The sequence below is a fragment of the Heptranchias perlo genome, chromosome 3, assembly GCF_035084215.1.
Source record: "Heptranchias perlo isolate sHepPer1 chromosome 3, sHepPer1.hap1, whole genome shotgun sequence".
In the NCBI taxonomy this organism is placed as follows: Eukaryota; Metazoa; Chordata; class Chondrichthyes; order Hexanchiformes; family Hexanchidae; genus Heptranchias; species Heptranchias perlo.
In genome coordinates, this window is record NC_090327.1 from 75,730,506 (window position 1) to 75,748,714 (window position 18,209).

General features: G+C 44.1%; 1 protein-coding gene across 1 annotated transcript in view; it reads left to right on the plus strand.

Moving 5' to 3' along the window:
- Positions 1-685: 685 nt before the first annotated feature.
- LOC137316085 (extracellular sulfatase Sulf-1-like) overlaps positions 686-18,209 on the plus strand; it is a 441,788-nt gene continuing 424,264 nt past the window's right edge. The window contains exon 1 of the mRNA XM_067980325.1: positions 686-767. The gene's annotated coding sequence lies outside the window, so the exon portion shown is untranslated. The remainder of the gene's footprint in view (positions 768-18,209) is intronic.

The following is an 18,209-nucleotide window of genomic DNA, read 5'->3' on the forward strand; positions in this document are numbered from 1 at the left end:
ACAATACATCTTTATTTGGTACTATGCACAGTTGTTACCTTCCAGCATTTTGTGTAATCATATGAGTCATTAGTCATAATGAAGAAAAGTATCTGAAATTTGAGGATAAGCCAGTAATTGTTCACTCTACAGGACTATGACATTCGAACAGTACCACAACCATTAGAAAAGCTCCTCAATTGACTCCAAGTCACTTCAAAGGTCAGCAGTGAGGGACATTGCGTGTTTTTCAAACTGGTAAGATAGAAAACATTATTAACTATTTTGGAAGAGGATGTGGGAATATATACAAGTTTCCATCTTATCACTGGCCTGAGCACAGTTCTTCCAGAGTAACTGTCTGTTGTTCGACAGTTTGGAAAATCTTCAGTCTTCAGATCACAGCAGTTATCATCCTTGCAATTCCTGCTTCTTTACATTTTAATGAACGTGTGTTAAGCTTTAAAGTTTCAGAAGTACAAATAGACGCATTTCTCATCTTATCAGAAAACAAAGCTGAGCAGATTAAAATTAAATATTTGATAGTAAACCAGATGATTATCTTTTAAACAATGTGTATTATAAATATTTATCCACCATGTGTAGATATGAATGAACATCTTACAAAAGATTAAAGTAGCTAGAATTTCATTAACCTTATTTTCACATGGCATATGACACTGTTTACTGTTTTCCTTAGGTACTTTCTACACATCTAAGAAGATTTTAAACTCTACAGTTATTGAATGTGAGAGGAACTCTGAAAGATCTAAACAGATGCTTAAAAAGTAAGTTCTTATTTCGAAGCCTTACTTCTTGTTTTTCAATCCATTATCATTCTGTAGTATCCTTTTCTTCTGATCAGTTTCAAAGCACAAGTAATCGCTTGATTTTTAAAAAAAATTTCAATGGCTTCCGATAAAATATTCTTCTTGTAACCAATTGTCTGCAAGTGAGGCTCCATCCCTCCGAGTTCAGCATAATAGATAAAAAGTTACTGTTAAAAGCTACATATGTAGCTGCTGTGTATGGACCAAGGCATATTTGAGTATGCACAAGGCTCCACTCTATGACTGAACAAATAAATTATGATTATTTTCCAATCAGAGTGAAAAGAGTTGTCAAATGACAAAATGCAATCAGTCTTCTGCAGTGCTTTCTGCGATAGTTTTTAAATGATTTTGCAATGGAATTTGTTTCATTCAACAGAAAGTTTCCCCTCTTCCCCTGAAGGTGCTGACTCATGCTGGGGTGCGATTTCACCCAAATACCTCACTCAAGTGACCACTCTTCAAATCAGAGCCATGGCAGTAGATGCTAGCAAGTATTAAGCCATGGGGTTTGGGCAGGTGGATCACCACAGTTTGACCCTCTCCTTGACCACCTTCTGGGGAGGGGGGTGAGGGAGGGAGGTTCACTTGATTATGATCAGGAGTAGGAACCCTATCTGATTTTTCCTCTATCCCTGGGCACTGAAGCCAATTATACTGCCTCAACCAGCTGAGATCAGGTAACTTAATACACTCGGAAGATCTCATTTGGTGTGTATGCATGTTAGGGAGTGCATTTACCCACTGAATCTTGGAAATGATTATTCTACAGAAATTTTAAAAAAGATAAAATTTAACTTTGCAGCTCGGGCCTGTTCCACAAGAATCATGTATTTAACCGCTGTGATAAAGCTGAGGTAAGGAGGAAAGGGCACAGTGGGGCCAACAGTGTCCTGGAGATGCTGGCAACACCTGCACCTGAATGAGCTGACTTCATGTCGTAATACAAGCTCAGCTCACAAACCTAATTTGGTAGTGTTCCAGCAAATGGTGTAGGATGCACTGGATTACCATGGGGTCAGGGGCCAGAATGTTGGATACCAGCAGCTGTGGAAAGGCTGCTGGCTGGTGAAGGCTGGAAAAAAAACAGGGAGTAGGAAAGGAGATTGTATATAAAGGAGACATCGACCCAGGATCAACATTTTCTACACCCACACTGACCTCCCCCAGTGACCGAAGCATTGCTGAGGTGATCCGTTCACATTTTGCATCATGTTTGAGGCTTTAGTGAGTCTTGTGCACAGTTTGAACACAGGCTACACTCTGGCTGGTTGCACCTTGGGTCGTTGCATTGTTGGCCCATGTGTCATTAGTCTGTTTCATTTAACTGTTATAATTAATGTTTAACACCATTTCAGGCATGCAGTGGTACTGTGTCTATCATTCCTTACTGTAGCATTGAAGAGAACTCAGTTCAGATAAATTTGGAGGCCAGACAACCTCCCCCACTCAGCATGTTATATATGTAATTCTTTTTTAAGCATTGTGACCATGTGGCCCTATTCAGTCTACATTTATGGGTCTAGAAATTTGGTCACGCCCATTTTTGGGCGTAAGGAACCATCTGTGCACCTGAATGGTGAAGCCCAAGGTGCACCCAATATTGGGCCTTGGGCCTCATTATCATCGAGCTGGCGAGCTGCGGATACTCTCAGGCAACTCGCCGGCAAAACTGAATGGAAGATAGGGCCCTGAGGTAAGTGCTTAAAGGGGACCAGAAAGGGTGATGACCAGGAAGAGGGACAATCGGGTTGGGAGGGTGGGTAATCAGGTTGGAAGGTAGTGGTGGCCGGGAGGGAAGTAACAGTGGCTCGTGTGGGAGGGGCTAGTGGCGGCCTTATAACTTATAAGGAAAAGCTATTTTGTAATTAATTTTATATGTTGCTCCATTTAATATAAGTTCTAGGTTTCTCAGATAGGTAAAGTAAAAATGAACACCAGGAACTTCCTTGGGGGTTCTCCTGATTGGCTGCCATAACTTTGGCGGAAGATCAGCAGAAACCCTGTTTATAAGTCCATCTGGGGTCAGCGCTGATCTTCTGCCAAACTTACAGCGATCATTCAGGAGAACCCCTGAGGAAATTCCTGGTGGCACAATATGAGGGAGAACTTGCACATAGTTCTCCCGATCTTCCACCGTAACACCAGAATTTGGGTGGAGGCCTGAGTCTTATTGTACTTTCTATCGGTCTCAGTGAGGGGTTCCTCATTGGTGTTAATAGCCAGAGTTCTAGGGGATAGCCCAGCTCCCCAGCAGCAATCCGTCCAGTCTGTCCACCTCTTCAAATTGGGTTGGTGCCATGGATTTCGCAAGATGTTGGTATCATGGCTGCTGCCATGGTATCATGTGGTCACCCCCATTAATCTGATCCTATGGTCCAAGACCATCTGTACTTTGATGGAAAGAGAGCCTTTCCTATTCTCAGATGCTATGGGGATCTTGCTAGTATCTTTGGTTATATGGATGCCAGCAATGAGGCCCTGCACTTTAGGAAAGCCTACCATCTGGGTAAAAGTGCTACACCCTCTCGTGCTGGTGCCTATTTTCTATGGGGAAAGTGTCATAAGTTCTCCCCTGCCAAAAAAGACTTCTGTAATCTGCTTGATGGACTAAAGTTTGACCAATGTGGCAAGTGTCACCAGTGGTGGCTTGAAAGGTTTTGGTGGCATAAAAGGTCATTCCTGTGGCAGCTCTCTCAGCAACAGATAGGATTGTTTCTATGGTAGGTCTTGCCTGCAGGTCTGACTCCAGTAGACTGCACACCTTGTTCACAGCGTCCGTAATGTAGCAAAAACGCTGATGGTAGATCTCCACAGACAGGGCCAAGTAGGTGTGCCTGGATCAGATTGCAAGGCCAACTACAGATGGGTGTCAGATGCCTGATGTGTAACTGCAGCTGCCTTTCTACCCACTGCCTGAACTCGTCTTTCTCATTCAGATCCAGGGTAGCCATTGGCAGGCCCAATGGAATTACCAAGCTGAGCAGTGTGGCTTTAGCTGAGGTTGGCAGCTGGTAGCAGTAAGATTGCTGGTAACTCGGTCTGTTTGCAAAGAGCCCTGTATTGCAAAAAAAGAAAGCAGGAAAAACTACTGCACAAACAATTAGGCAGAAACAGCAGTGCGGCTAGTCCATTACAGCAGCAAGAGGCATTTTTCCAAAAATCAGGCAGTCCCAGCTTTAAATATTGACATTCTGCAGCAATCAGAATGGAGGTCACCCAGAGCCTGTTTTAAACCGATGAACAACACACAAAGAGCTGTCAGGCAGGAGATCACAGGAAAATCGTTGTGGGACCAATTTACAATGATTTAAATCATTTTCGAGACTATAATGAGGCCTGTGCAAATCTGCAGCACAGTCTCAAAAAACCTTTCAATTTCTCCCTCAGAGTCGGGACTGCGATGCCACCTGCGTTCAATCCTCCTAGTCCATTTCCTCACTGCTTGCCCTCTGCCAGTAGGGGGCCGATCCCCCTCAGTGCAACATTGAGGAATTGGCTGTTTATAATAGACATTGGTATTTTTCTAATAGATTTAACACATGAAAGTTATCTTTCAGATTTCATGTAAGTAATTTAAGTATTCTTGGTGAGGCCGTTGCAACGATAGATATTTTGAAATATATTTTGAGATATGTTTTCTTTCTTTAAGACCTGATTACTCAGAGTTTTTAGACCACTATTCTTTTTCAAATTGCAAATACTGCCAACCAAGATTTCTTTACAAGGAATGTATTTCTCAACTAGCGACCGTTTTAAAATGTGTGTACATCAGTACCTTATGTTCTTTTTTAGCTGTTTGATTTCCACCGGGGTGTCCCAATTAACCAGCATCAACGCAGAATTCAAAGGATCTGCTTTATTTATGTCTTTGAAACATATAGCTTTCCAGGGGAAACCATTCTCTGAATCCTCCTGTGCTGACTGTGAGTTTACTGCCCTCTCCCCTCCCCCAAACCCAGTGCTTGCTCTAAGTCTTAACCCATGTGGCCTACACACCCCGTGCTTATTGTGAGGCCGGCCCAGCTGTGCCTTACTGCGTGACCAAGCATTGCCTGTTTCTCTGTGATAACATAGTATTCATCTTCATCTGTTCAGGAGCTTATATGCAGCAACTAGTGGCTATTTTTTCTTAACCAGACTTAAACAGTCATTCACTGTAGAGCACTCCTGTTGCCTACTTGTATTAATCTCTGCTAATAGAGTTGTGTTGAATTGAAAAATGGAAAACATTATTCCTGGAGGAGATGTCCCAGGCAGCTATGCAATTCTATTTTTATTTCCACAAATGAAGCTGACCAGACAATTTACAAGTGAGTTCTTTTTATAACAGCTGTGTGTTTTATTTTAATTCTTTGGACAAATATTTAACTTTATTTTTCTCCCCATTGGTGGAGAAAGAGCTGAGTGGATTGATAAAAAGTGATTTTGTCTGTAAAATCCATCTGTTTGCTGAATGGTGCAATGGAGTTCACATCAGTTGGGGGGAGGGGCCTTGCTTGTTGTCTGCATGGAACTTGTAAAGAAGCTTGCAGGCATCCTGTAAGGCTTTAATGGTAGCAGTAAGTGTAGCTGATGATGTGACAACTGTGGAGGTACAGGTTTTATTTCCACAGTTGCCAGACCACACAAGCGTTGTAAAATGTTCCATACTCCACATCTCGAGAGCAAGAGGTAGCAATAATACTGCACGCAGAAAGTAATACCAGGAGAAAATGGAAAAACAGAAGAGACATGGCTGACTCAGAACTCCAAGACACAATGAGGTCACCTGGGTGTAAAACTGGCAGTGTGGATCGGCTGCCCGTTACAGAAATCGCCCAGTTAGCAAAATTAAAGATCTACCCCATTATAGTCATTCCATATAAATCCTGCTGTAGATGAAACCCACCTCTGCAGTTGGTTCTCCCAGTGATACTTAATATCCTGTCTGATGGTGAACCAAAAATGGAATCTCCACCAAATTCTTCTCTGTACCATGCACTGCAGCTGGACTTTCCTGTCCACCATTGGGATAATATTAAAACTAATTTGGCAGGAGGATGGGCACCAGGATGAAGATGAAGCAGAACCAGGCTGAATATAAAAATTACAGAGGAGAGGTGAAAAAGGAAATAAGAGGGGCAAAGAGAGAGAGAGTGAGAATAGACTGGTGGCTAACATAAAAGGGAATCTAAAAGTCTTCTATAAGCTCATAAATAGTAAACGGGTAGTAAGAGGAGGGGTTGGCCGATTAGGGACCAAAAAGGAGACCTACGCATGGAGGCAGAGGTTATGGCTGAGGTACTAAATGAGTACTTTGCAACTGTCTTTACCAGGGAAGAAGATGCTGCCAAAGTCACAGTAAAAGAGGAGGTAATTGAGATACAGGATGAGCTAAAAATTGATAAAGAGCAGGTACTAGAAAGGCTGGCTGTACTTAAAGTAGAAAATTCATCAGGTCCGGATGGGATGCATCCTGGGTTGCTGAGGAAGGGTGGAAAGTGTAGAGGTACTGGCCATTATCTTCCAATCCTCCTTAGATACGGGGGTGGTGCCAGAGGACTGGAGAATTGCAAAAAAGGGTATAAAGATAAACTCGGCAACTACAGGCCAGTCAGTTTAACCTCAGTGGTGGGGAAGCTTTTAGAAATGATAATCTGGGACAAAATTAATAGTCACTTGGACAAATGTGGATTAATAAAGGAAAACCAGCACGGATTTGTTAAAGGCAAATCGTGTTTAACTAACGTGATTGAGTTTTTTGATGAGGTAACAGAGAGGGTTGATGAGGGCAATGCAGTTGATGTGTATATTTACCTTCAAAAGGCATTTGATAAAGTACCACATAATCGGCGTGTCAGCAAATTTGAAGCTCATGGAATAAATGGGGCAGTGGAAGCATAGATACGAAATTGGGTAAGTGTCAGGAAACAGAGATTTACGGTGAACGGTTGTTTTTCGGACTGGAGGGAGGTATACAGTGGTGTTCCACAGGCGTCGGTACTAGGATCACTTTTTTTTAATGTATATTAATGACTTGGACTTGGGTGTACAAAGCACAATTTCAAAATTTGCAGATGACACTAAACTTGGAAGTGTGGTAAAAAGTAAGAAGGCTAGTGATAAACTTCAAGAGGACATAGACAAGCTGGTGAAATGGGCAGACACGTGGCAGATGAAATTTAATGCAGAGAAGTGTGAAGTGATACATTTTGGCAGGAAGAACGAGGAGAGGCAATATAAACTAAAGGATACAATTCTAAAGGGGGTTCAGGAACAGGAACAGAGAGACCTGGGGGTATATGTGCACAAATCTTTGAAAGTGGCAGGACAGGTTGAGACAGTAGTTAAAAAAGCATACATGATCCTGGGCTTTATAAATAGAGGCATAGAGTACAAAAGCAAGGAAGCTATGATGAATCTTTATAAAACACTGGTTCGGTCACAGCTGGAGTATTGTGTCCAATTTTGGGCACCGCAGTTTAGGAAGGATGTGAAGGCCTTAGAGAGGGTGCAGAAAAGATTTACTAGAATGGTTCCAGGGATGAGGGATTTCAGTTACATGGATAAATTGGAGAAGCTGGGGTTGTTCTCCTTAGAGAAGAGAAGGTTAAGAGGAGATTTGATAGAAGTGTTCACAATCATGAAAGGTTTAGATAAAGTAAATAAAGAGAAACTGTTTCTAATGATGGAAGGGTCAAGAACCAGAGGACACAGATTTAAGGTGATTGGTAAAAGAACCAAAGGCCACATGAGGAAAAGCTTTTTTACGCAGCGAGTAGTTATGATCTGGAATGCACTGCCTGAAGGGTGGTGGAAGCAGATTCAATCGTGACTTTCAAAAAGGAATTGGATAAATACTTGAAGGGAAAAAATTTGCAGGACTACGGGGTAAGAGCGGGGGAATGGGACTAAATGGATTGCTCTTACAAAGAGCCGGTACGGACTTGATGGACCGAATGGCGTCCTTCTATGCTGTAACCGTTCTATGATTCTATGAAGATAATAATTTTTCTTCAAGTTAACAGCTAATTGTGCAATGAGTTAGCTGACCTTAGCTGAGTGGATGGGAATGGTCCTACAATTAACCTCACATCTCTGAATTGGGGAAGGAAAAATTAGCCAGACTTCCTACTCATGAGCCTCGATATTAATCCTCCCATGAGGGGTGGGAGAGGGTTGGAGGGGGCAGGGGAAATGGGTTAAAGATTTAAATATGGGTAACGCGTTCGGAGCATGCCACGCACGCGTCTACACCATTTTTACTGTGGCGGATATCATAACATCCGAGTTTCCCGCTGTGGAGAGGTGAGACACTTCACCAACATATTTAAATCAGGCTCCCACAGTGCAACTGGGTGATTTAAAATTCACTGCCGCTGCGCAGGTTTCCCAGGGGTCGGGAAACCCGGTAGTGAAAGGGAGGCGGGAGCTGCCGGCTACACAAGGGAAGTGCTTTTTCAGCACCACTTGTGGGCCAGAAGGAGCAGGTGTTCTCTCCCCTGGCCCCTCAAGGGAGCCTTCGGCCTCGCCCCTCCCGATCACTGGCCTCTCTTTCCCCCCCACCAAGCCGCCAATTGCGGCCTCTCTCTCCCCACCCCCAGCCCCGACGGTCTCGCTCTTACCCCCCCACCCCCCCAGCCCCGACGGTCTCTTTCTTCCCCCCCACCCCACCAGCCCCGACGGCCTCTCCCTTCCCCCCCCCCCAGCCCCGACGGCCTCTCCCTTCCCCCCCCCAGCCCCGACGGCCTCTCTCTTCCCCCCCCACCCCCCCAGCCTCGACGGCCCCTCTCTTCCCCCCCCACCCCCCCAGCCCCTCTCTCCCCCCCCCACCCCCCCAGCCCCGACGGTCTCTTTCTTCCCCCCCACCCCCCCAGCCCCGACGGCCTCTCTCTTTCCCCCCCCCCCCAGCCCCGACGGCCTCTCTCTTTCCCCCCCCCCAGCCCCGACGGCCTCTCTCTTTCCCCCCCCCCAGCCCCGACGGCCTCTCTCTTCCCCCCCCCCACCAGCCCCGACGGCCTCTCTCTTCCCCCCCCCCCCCACCAGCCCCGACGGCCTCTCTCTTTCCACCCCCCACCAGCCCCGACGGCCTCTCTCTTCCCCCCACCAGCCCCGACGGCCTCTCTCTTTCCACCCCCCCCCACCAGCCCCGATGGCCTCTCTCTTCCCCCCCCCCACCAGCCCCGATGGCCTCTCTCTTCCCCCCACCCCCACCAGCCCCGACGGCCTCTCTCTTTCCACCCCCCCACCAGCCCCGACGGCCTCTCTCTTTCCACCCCCCACCAGCCCCGACGGCCTCTCTCTTTCCACCCCCCCCCAGCCCCGACGGCCTCTCTCTTTCCACCACCCCCCCAGCCCCGACGGCCTCTCTCTTTCCACCCCCCCCACCAGCCCTGACGGCCTCTCTCTTTCCACCCCCCCCCCAGCCCCGACGGCCTCTCTCTTTCCATCCCCCCCACCAGCCCTGACGGCCTCTCTCTTTCCACCCCCCCCCCAGCCCCGACGGCCTCTCTCTTTCCATCCCCCCCACCAGCCCTGACGGCCTCTCTCTTTCCACCCCCCCCACCAGCCCCGACGGCCTCTCTCTCCCCCCTCCCCCCATTTCCGACGGCCTCTTTCTCTCTCCCCCCCCAGCCCCGACGGCCTCTCTCTCTCCCCACAGTTCTGAATGCCTCTCTTTCCCCCCTGCCACGATCAGACCTTCCTTCCCCCTCCCCCTTTTCCCAGTTACTGAGAACCGTTCTCGAGGGTCCCCGGCTGCTGCCTCCTGTTGCTGCTCCTAGCCACCGAGTGCCAGTCTATCAATTGGGCCGTTAAGTTTGGCAGGCCCTCTGCATTCCCAGCCTTGCTGGGGTCTTCAGTCATTTCTGACCTCCCCGCACCCTCCTCACCTTCCCATAAATATCGGAGACACAGTCACTATCCAGTGACTCCTGGTGGAAGTGTGTGTATGTAAACATTAGGTGAAGAATAGATTGGGCAAGGTATCAGAGGGTGGCCACTACTAGTGGCATAACCCAGCATGGAGTCAATGACTTCAGGAGAGATCATAGAATCATACAGCACAGAAGGAGGCCATTCAGCCCATCATGCCTGTGCTGGTTCTTTGAAAGAGCTATCCAATTAGTCCCACTCCCCTGTTCTTTCTCCATAGCTGTAAATTTTTCCTTTTCAAGTATTTATCCGATTACCTTTTGAAAGCCACAACTAAATCTGCTTCCACCACCTTTTCAGGCAGTACATTCCAGATTATAAAAACGCGCTGGGTTAAAAGAAAATTCTCCTCATCCCCCCTCTGCTTCTTTTGCCAATTAGCTTAAATCTGTGTCTTCTGGGTACTGACCCTCCTGCCAGTGGAAACATTTTCTCCTTATTTACTCTATCAAAACCTATCATAATATTGAACACCTCTACTAAATTTCCCCTTAACCTTCTCTGTTCTAAGGAGAACAATCCCAGCTTTTCCAGTCTCTCCACATAACTGAAGTCTCTCATCCTGAGGTGAGAAAATTGGTGAGGAAGAAACATAAAAGCCGATTGTTTGTGTGCACAGACGATAGTGGTTTGTATGCATGCCATGCACTACAACAACAACAACAACAACAACAACAACAACTTGCATTTATAGAGCGCCTTTAACGTAGTAAAACATCCCAAAGCGCTTCACAGGAGTGTTATCAAACATAATTTGACACTGAGCCACATAAGGAGATATTAAGACAGGTGGCCAAAAGCTTGGTCAAAGAGATAGGTTTTAAGGAGCGTCTTAAAGGAGGAGAGGCGTACATAAAAGACAAAATATTTCTGCTGTATGGCAGCACAGGACCAGCACCACTTAAATCTACCTACTGCGGTTCAAAACAGTGAGCCTGGTTTGTATCACTGCAGTCCTAATATAACCATAGATTCTGGAAGGGAAACAAGCCTCCCATTTGCACTGTTAACTGGACAGAATGAGTCAGAGCAGCTTCAGCTCTAAAAATCACTGTAGGCCTTCTGAGTTGTGCATTTCACAACCAACTCCCACCTCTGCCCCCAACCTCTGTACAATTGGGCTTCAGGATAATCTGACTCTTAAGGATCAGTAGACTAAATGGTCTCTCTGTCGGAAACTGAAATCTCTATCTCGAGATTGAGTCTGTCTGGCAGCAGATACTTGGCACATGTACACTGTGCCTGATGTTGCCTAGCTGGCATCTGTACCGTCTTTGTGCATGTTGCTCAGCATTTGCAGCCAGAGGAGCTGCTGTTTGTGTGTAGAGTAGTGTTAATGAAACAGCTCGGATTGATTTTCAGCTCTGTATCAAGAGACTCTTGTAGCTGTTTCACTCGAGGTACAGATGTAAATGTGTCTATAGGCAGAGATACTGAAGGAAGCCAACACAGACAAAGGCCCTGTTTATACCTGAGCTGCAATTTTTTTTTCTGAATGGTAACTCTCAGCCAAAAATAAATCATACAGAGTTATTTACTCTGATGGTGGGTTTGAGTAAAAACTTGATCCTGGAGTTGGCTTGAGCTGTGAAGCAGATTCATTTTCTAATGAATGATATGATTCTAATAATCTTTTGTGTGTGTGCCTATCTGCATGTGTGTGTTTGTGTGGGGGAGGGGAAGCATATTAATATCAGCCGTGGATTAACTGGACCTGAGCAGCTTTGGGTGCAAACCCTGGTTGAGAGGGGAGAGTGGGGATTCAGATTTATTTGGATTTTGGCACTCTCTCAGAGTAAGGGGAGTAAAACTGGCACACTCCAAAATATTCTCAGCATTGGCAGAAGGCCAGAAACAGATTGCTTTCCTGCTCTGTCTGTCAGGGCCTTAGGTCCAGAACACCAAAACAGACAGGGAGAGAAAAAGTCAAATCAATAAATTTCAACAACAGAATTAACTTTTTTTAAATGGTCATCACAGCAGGTTTCAATGGTGTTAATCGCAGTCAGCAGATAAGCTCTGTTCTAGGATAGGTAGAAATTCCCTGAGCAGCTATAATTTTAATTAGAAAAGTTGCTGATTTACACAGACACAGGTTCAATGTGCCGAACCAGCTGATCTCAGCAAGGCAGCAGTTGGGGTATCACAAGGTAACAGGGTCGATACAGATGAGAACAGTCATTCAAGAACAAATAATTTTAAAATGATCAAATAGCCTTTTAATACTCAATGTATAAACTCACATGAAGAATGGCACCTTGAACTTGGAGGGTTGGCAACGCCCCTGGAACTGTATCACGCAAGAGTCAGTGAGGCCCATTTTCCTTATTAGAATGCCATGTTAGGGCCCATTTCCAGGATGTTCTGATGAGGAAAAATGGTCAGGGACCCATAATGCCAGTTCTCTGCCCCAGTAACGCTGAAGGCACATTTTACATAGAGTTACATGAAAATTACAACACAGAGACAGGCCATTTGGCCCAACTGGTCTATGCCAATGTTTATGCTTCACACGTTTCTGGTGGACAGAGACATGGTGGTGGAAGTTTGTGCTTCAACCTGGCGGGATCGTCATAATAATATTTAAATGATGCAGAAACACCATTCTGAGGCCTTTCCTGCCCTTTTCCGTGCTTTACGCCATTTCCAAGGCAATAGAAAACAACATCCATTCCAGAGTTGCCAAGTGATGAGCAGTGCAGTAAGTAATTTTAAAGGGCCACAAAGAAACTTATTTTTGCTGCATTAAAGCCATTTTTGGCCTGTTTTTCTTATTTTTTTCCTCATGGCACATAAGTCCTCATAAGCCTGTGTGCCAAATGTTTTGTTTTCTTTCTGCAGCACCATTACAACATTACATCCCAATGGGAATCCCCAACGCGAGGTACGGAGAAGAGGCATTTCCCTGAAGGGATGGCAGATGGGTTGATGCCCAAGTAGTGCTCTGGTACCCATCTGCTTCTACATACAGAGGAGACCAGGCCTCGCTTTGGCTGATGGTTAGTGCATGTGGAGGCTCCAAATCTCAAGGCAGTTTCTGACAACAGGCCGCTGACACAGATACGTGTGAAGGCCTGACCGTCGTGGATGGTTTTTCACAAGTACCCAATCACAGCACATCACATTTTATGTGGTACTGCATGAAAGTAGACATGCCAGCGAAGCCTGTTCGGCCACACCCACCAAGACACCACCAACATTATTTGCATGATGTGGAGATGCCGGTGATGGACTTATTTGCAGGTATTATTGCACCTACCCATTACGAAGTATCTTCACAGGGTCTTGTTCATAACAGAGACAGAGGCAGCTGTGCCATCTACTATAATGTCACCTGCTGCTAACATGTACCATAAGGCTGGCACAGCAGGTGACAGGAAGAGCCAGCTGCAGCCTCAAACCTGCACATTTGGGTTTCCTTTCCCATTATCTTTGCCTGTCACTTCTTAATCCCCTGGTGTTTCAGTTTTGGCAAAGGCTGCTAATGGGTTGAGGTGGCTTTTCAGTTTTTCTAAATGCTTTCAGAGTTCCCCCCCCCCCCCCACTCCTCTTTAATAATCCCCATCCCTTTAAATTCATAATGTGGAGATGCCGGTGATGGACTGGGGTTGACAATTGTAAACAATTTTACAACACCAAGTTATAGTCCAGCAATTTTATTTTAAATTCACAAGCTTTCGGAGGCTTCCTCCTTCCTCAGGTGAACGTTGTTTTTAAATTCATACACACAAATGTCTTCTCCTACCACTGGTGTGCTCTCTACACTTGGCCCAGTCTGCACCTGGGTCTGTTAATAAAGATGCAAATGAGCTGACCCAAGAAATTTGAGTGGTAATAACGCATTACCCCTGAGGCAGATTTAGCACTAGTTCTTAACCTTTTGGATATGACTTGCACCAGAAAAGGAAAATCAGCCCTGGTGTCTTCAGAAGAAGAAGAAGGGGAAAAAACTGGGGGAAAAAGATATTGAGGACTCATGTAAAAAAGAGAAAAGAAAACTGCAAATGCTGGAAAACTGAAATATTCAGAAGACCAGTCAGTATTTGAAAGAGGAAAGACAAATTAGTGTTCTGTATATATAATCCTTCATCAGAACTCTTGGCTCTCAACTTGTTTAGCTTTTCTTTCAGAACAAACTGTTAACGTTTGAACAGATTGCCCCCTATGTAGTATTAATCTTCCCACCCCCAATATTCTGTGATTGTGGTAAAAATGGATTTCTGCCTACGCTGAATTTTGAACTTGTATTTTTTTTATTGCTAGAATCAGCATGTAAGGAGTTAAAAGCAGGATTACGCAGGGTGTTTCTCAAAGGAAAACATATTAGTTCAGTTCCAGATGAACTGGCTCCGGTATTCTTCACAAGTGTGAATTGATAAGGCTAAGGACAATGGAAGGTTCAAGATGTCAATTGGTTGGAGCTATCACATTCAGCGATAAGCATCTTATGGCATTGTCAAAGTTTGCCTACATTCAAAATTAATGAATAGCTGTTTGATCTAATATAATTAAGAGCGATGCAGTCATCTATTGCTTTTGTTCTAGGATGGCTGCAGGGGTGGTCCCATGCCATCTGGACGCAGATCAAAGGATAAGCCCAAACCTGGGGTGGTAGTTTTCTTTGACAACTGTTTCTGAGACCTTTGAGAAGTGGATAGGATCATTGATTGGCTGGTGTCCTTGTTAATTGACAGGTCAGGGTCAGAATTCTCATATTACAGAATTATATTGGGAGCCAGTTTCAATCAGCAATCAGCGTTTTAATTCTGCAACCAGAGGTCTCAATGTTCTTAAAAGTTTCAGTGCCAGCTTAGCAAGGGAAGCCAGGCTAGATTGAAGTTGTCATAAGTAAACTTCCATTTAGAGTCTCTGTTCACAGAGAAAGCGAGTGGAGTATTTGTTGTTTTATGTATTGAGAAGGGTGGAGAAATATATGTCTCATTGTGTTGCATTATTATCTGTCTTGTGTAAGTAAAACTATTTATTGGTCCAAAGCCACCTTCTCGATCTAGTAAGAGTGTATATCCAGTCCACCTTTAGAAGAGTGGAAAATGAATTGTTGGCATGTGATGCATTCTGGTGGGCAGTGTATAGACTGGGGTTCTCTGTCACAATCCCTGGGTCTCACTATCATTTACCTAAATATTGGGCCGAGAAAGGTCCACTCCAGATTGCAGGGGAAATGAGGTCCGCTTAAGGGAGTGACCAGTGACACTGAACCTAAGAAAATAGTATACAAACCCAAAGATGTGACAGTGATACACAAACTTTGCATTTTAGTGAGCAATACAAATAGAAAACATAAATATTTTAATTCAAATTATTAGTTTTTGTTATTATCTGATAGTAGAGTTAATGATTATCAGTATCCTTAAAAGATATTTACCATGACAATACATAAATGAGACTTTGTAGAGGCTTGTGCACAACTTACATACTGGTGCCATCATGTAGGTAGCTGAGCTGGGCAGAAGGGAGGAATATCCTTCCACAGACCTAGCAAGTCTGTAAAATTAGTAGAAAACATTTTTAAAAGACTTAGGCCTTGAAATTCAGGAGCACCCATTTTCGGAAGGATCAATTTCAAGGCCAAAAATTTCTTTCAAGATTCATTTCGAATTATTTTCCTGTTTCCTGAACAAAACATGGTTGCTCAGTAAAGTAGTGGATGGTAGATGGGGATAGATTTTTATCTTTCCCACCTGGGTGTTAAGCATCACCTAGGCAGAGAATTTTTGGTGGGAGGATCGCACACCTCTCACAGAACCCGCTGGATATTCCTTCCATTGAATTGAATTGAAAGAAAGTCCGGTGAATTCTGTATTATGTGTGTGATCCTCCCCTCCAGGTTTTCCTTTCTGCACTCTGCCCGGGCGATACTTTACACCCAACCAGTAAAGACGAAAACCTACTCCATGATCTATTTTGTTTCCTTGTCTGATGCAAAAGAATGATCAAGGGAGGGCCTGGGTGAAAGAGTACAGGTTGATGGGTTGGCCATTTTTTACACCGACAAACTTTATGCAAAGCTGAGGCAGAAGAGACCGTGCAAGAAATTATGTGAAACTTTAAAATATTTAGTTAATCTTCTGTAGCATTGCACCCAGACAAAAATAAAAATAAAATTCATGACTCTTTGAGCATGTAACTGTTGTGGCCCAGAATTTCCTGGAAAGTTTTGGCATAACTACGGGTTAAGAGGAGAGTTGCGCAATTCTTTTCCAAGGAAATTCACACTAAAGATTTACGTTGGTTTTACACCGAATCATCGCTATGCATAAATTTCCTCGATCGTTTACACTGCTTCTGAGATACGTCCGCCAGAACACTCTGCCGCTCATTTAGATAGCCCCGCCCCCATGTAAAACACCAGCTCGTGCGAGTCCCCTGGATTTGCGTGAATAATGTGCCAGTGTAGATTTATGCCCCAAAATTTAGGTGCAGCATGGCTCACACCTGATAATAGCATACCAGAGATTTCAGGAGTTTGATAGTTATTTTCTTCACAATGTTTTTTGAATTTTTCTTACTGAGACCTGCACTATACTTGATCAAAGTGCTGACAGTCTGGGAGAACCTGACAATTTTCGGACGCCTGCCCAAACTCCCCAATGTGTTCAGAAGGACTAAGCAGCTGGAATGTCCATCCCGATGGGCATATTCCCATTCTGCACAATGATGGATGAGGAAGCACGCTCTGAGAGTGAGGCGAGAGTTGACTGCCCAAATAATTTCCCCAATTGGTGGCACTGCATTTGTGCTTGTTTTATGCTGTTTTTTACGTTCTGCCAAATGAACTCTGTAGGAAATTTGAGTGTAAGTTTCTGTCGACAAGATCGACATAGAAACCAAAGTAAATTTTGGCATAATTTCTGTGTTTACAAGAAATTCAGTGCGATCCAAGAAATTCAGGCCTAGGGGGTTAAATTACTCAGCTGACCAGTGAGACTGATCCCTACTGAATCAGCTGAACAGACCAAGCAGACAATCTGTAATGATTTTATTGGAAAAGGCGTTAGTATATACCAGTTGACTTGGTTTCAAGAAATGGTTGTACTTTAGTATTGAAGGCTCTGTTCTGAGTTTTGAATGTTGCAAATATTGTAAAATGTCTAGTAAATTTCTCTGCACAATAGGGTTGCCAACTCTGGTTGGACATATTCCTGGATGTGTCATCACATGACCTCTCACCTCCAACCTCCCCGCTCGCACACTTCTGCCGCTGGTTACCCAACACGTCCACCCTTGCATCGCTCCACCTTCCCACTCCAAGTGTAAAGTTAACAGACTCTTTGTTACTCGATTAGATGATTTTTGACTGTCAGTCAAGCAGCCAATTTTCCAATCTCCAATATTTTTACAACAATAAGTGAAAGTGCTCAAAGAAAATGGAAACAACATGCAATTTTTCTTAATGCCCCTATGATTTTTCTCCTGGGTTGCTCGCAGCAGTGTCCTGGAGATTAATCTTTAATTCCTGGAGGCTTCAGGCCAACCCTGGCAGATTGGCAACCCTACTCCACAAGTAAATGTGGGATTAGTAAAGGAAAGTGATATGCTTAACTGGTGAATTTGAAAGGACTCTCTCAAAACTCCATTGTTGGTATACATGATCAAGGCTGCCTATGGTCCTTTGTAAATTTTTTGGATGCATTTAACCTCCACAAAAGTCACTTTTTGAGATAGCAATAAGTGGGATTTATCCTGCATAAAATCTTTCCAACTTCCTCCGTGCTAGTTCAATGGATTTTGAAGTTTGGAAACAAACCCTATTTTGTTTATTCTATTTTGATGTTTAAGGTTAGTTTGGTTTGGAAGACTTCAATAAAAATGTGGGCAAAAGACCTCAAGACATGCATAATTCAAAACAGATGGATAAAAATATGCAAGATGACTGCAGATTATACATTAATTTTGAGGCTAAAATGCATTCAATTTAACGTTCTGAAAAGAGCATATTATAATCCCAATAAAGGGCATAGCATGGGAATTAGAAAAGACGATACATATACAACAGAAGAAAGCATATTATTACATATCTTCTGGTAATGTTTGAGATTGTTGGGGGAAGATCATTGGTACTTTTAGAGATTTAACTCTGGGGAAATTTCAAAGATCTTTAACTGTTGTCAGGTCTTAAAAATAAAAAAAAACTATTGTTCCTGGTCAAAATGGCAATATTCTCGAATTCCAATAGCAACATTCTCTCATTCAAAATCTACAGATATTGTCGAAATAGAGTTTTGGTGTAAAAAGATGACTCAGGTTGCTTCATTGGTCTATTATGTACAGGACAGGTATGAGTCCTTCAGAAAGTAATGGGTTCCAAATCTTCAATGGTTAGACCAAATCTTAAAGTTTGAGATCTTTTTCATCTTGCTTCTTCCCGTCCTCCCCCAATAGAGCTTCTTTGTGTGTTTCTATATCTACATTCACTCTCTTTTCCCATCTCCCCAGTGTTCATATCTGACTATTTTCTATACC